Source organism: Eurosta solidaginis, chromosome 2 (assembly GCF_040869045.1).
Source record: "Eurosta solidaginis isolate ZX-2024a chromosome 2, ASM4086904v1, whole genome shotgun sequence".
NCBI classification, from domain to species: domain Eukaryota; kingdom Metazoa; phylum Arthropoda; class Insecta; order Diptera; family Tephritidae; genus Eurosta; species Eurosta solidaginis.
Window position 1 is genome coordinate 196,617,372 of NC_090320.1, and position 2,629 is coordinate 196,620,000.

The window sequence follows — 2,629 nt, forward strand, 5'->3', positions numbered from 1 at the left end:
GTCTAACAGCAACACTCTGATTTTGGCAATGTGAACAAATGTATGTTGTTGCTGTAGAGATGAACCAACCATATAGTTGAGCCATGAGTGCTACCAACTCAAAAGTGGTTAGCTGTCAAAAAATCTACTACAGAAAACGAAACGAACAGAACTGCTATACGGATCAGAAATTAAACCAGATAAATATCAGGATCACAACGTTGTTGTTGCATTTGCATGTTAAATTTCTATCCGTATCTCGCTCAAGTCTCAATGGAACGTAACTATATATCTATCTATCTGTCAAATAATCACTTTCTGAAGTTGGCAACACAATTCAACTTCAACTGAAATAAGTTGTAATTCGTAATACCAAACAGGAGTTGTCTTCAAGTTGAGTTGTTTTAATTACAACCCAACTAATGCCCCTATTACCGTTTACAACTCAACTTAGTTGGGTTGTAATTAAAACAACTCAACTTTAAGACAACTCAACTCCTGTTTGGTATTACGAATTACAACTTATTTCAGTTGAAATTGAATTGAGTTGCCAACTTCAGAAAGTGATGATTTGACAGATAAATAAACAGCTGATCAATTTGTGGCAGAAATTTAAGCATTTTCAAATGTGATTTTTTTATTAATATTATATGAAATCTATTTTATAATGACAAAAATGTTGGTGACTGACATGTCGCGAATACGGAAAGCATTCGCGTGATCATTCCAATCCCTTGGAACTACCAAGCACCAAGTAAGAAAATGTTTAAGTGACAAATAATGAGTTTCATATGAAGTTATTTTGCAGATTTGAAAGGAAGCATTTTACTCAGTACTAAACAAAATTAAGGACCATTTCCGCATACGCGTTAGTATTTTAAAATTATGATTTTGGTGTTGGACTGGTTTTAGATATTATTGAGGAGCGTATTTGTGCGAAGTAGATTAAAACCCAAACAGAAAAAATTGTATTTTACTCAAATAGGATTCCCAGGAGTAGTGATAAGTATCAATGGGACTCGCATAATTTCACCTATTTTGACTGCATCCGAACTGCGGCCAGCCTCGTCCAACTATGGAATGTCGCTACATAAAGTCAAAAAGTTATTCAATGTAATTCGTTTAAACGTTGTTTTTTCTAGAAATGTGTACAAAATTGGTGATTATTGTTTGATTAAAAAAGGTTTAACTACCGGCTTTAAATTGTTTGCTTTTTTTTTTGTAACGTTTTATAAGCCCGTGCACCATCTAACTCTTATCAAAGGTGGTATCAAAAGACGGGTTTCCATCTCCGTTTTTAGGATTCGAAAGCGGAAATTAAAAATTGTATTTCTTTCGAAAGATATTTACAAAGACCCACAAAATGGCCCAAGAGGGTCCGAAATATGAGGCCCGTTCCACAGTTTTTTTGCACAGAACATCTTTGTGCGTTGGCGGCCTTGGCCGCGATTCGTAAAAATAACTCTGGTTGGGTCCAACACCTTTCTGTATTACTGTGTACAAAAAATCTGGCAAAATACAACAACCACATGAAATTAGATTTTATTAGAAATAAAATTTTTAATTTTTGTGGTAATTTTTTACGACAGCATGACACTAATACGTGTCCAAAAATATCGAGAGAGGTATTAAACGATGCGTCTTGACATCAGTATTAATAATCCAAAGGCAGAAAATAAAAATTTTAACTCGTTCAAAAGATATTAAACAAAAACCGAAAAAAGACAACAACATTACAACAACCACATGAAAATCGCCAACTTCAACTGCAAATATCTCCGGACAGAGATAAAATGTATCTTTGCCACCGGATTTTTGTTCTCGAGATTAATTCGCGTGTTTTGACACCTCTCTCAATATTTTTGGACGCGTATTACCAGTGTCATGCTGTCGCAAAGAATTACAATTTTTGTTTTCGGATTCTTAAATCGGAGGTCGAAACGTGTCTTTTGATACCAACTTTGAACATTTTTGTTAAAAATTAGGTGGTGAACCGTCTTCTAAAACGTAAAATTTTTTCAAAACAACTGCAAAATTGCATGAGACAACTGCTAGTAAGCAGTTGTAAAATTTTGACGTCTTTGACAACTACACCAACACAAGGTTGTAAACGGCAATGCCACAAAAAGTTGTAAGACTAGACAACTCAACCGAAATTTTTTTTGACAGGTTGAGTTGTAATCTGTAATACCAAATTGCGAAATTTCAACCCAACCAGAGTTGAGTTGTAAACGGTAATAGGGGCATAAGTTGTTGTAAACGGCAATAGGGGCAGAAGTTTCGAAAAATCTGTTTTTTATGGCCTTTCGTCAATTAAACCAACAATTATCACATACATCAAGTAAGGCAGTCCCTATATGTAAGCTCCTTCTAGAGGTCCAACTCCCGAAGCCTAAGTGTACCGAGGTTAATGGTCCTTTTCCGGACATAGATCCGGTACGTTCCGGTAACAGGCACCATACATATATTGAACCTTCTAAGCCATCCCGCCACCCACCCTTAGTTCCATGAGGAGCTTGAGGTCGCCAGAGCCTCGGCGTCTAAAGAAACAGGATTCGCCATGGGTGAGGTTGACTGCGCTGGCATCCCTTCAATAAATTTGGTATTAAACATTTAGCCTTCCTGTAGCAGTTATTACACTGTGCAACAG

At 36.2% G+C, this 2,629-nt stretch overlaps 1 long non-coding RNA gene across 1 annotated transcript; it reads left to right on the top strand.

Annotated features, from left to right (window-relative positions):
* Window positions 1-402: 402 nt before the first annotated feature.
* Window positions 403-1,182, top strand: LOC137242539 (uncharacterized). The gene is made up of 2 exons (XR_010950281.1): window positions 403-733; window positions 788-1,182. It is a non-coding gene; the product is annotated as an uncharacterized lncRNA (long non-coding RNA).
* The last annotated feature ends 1,447 nt before the right edge of the window (window positions 1,183-2,629 follow it).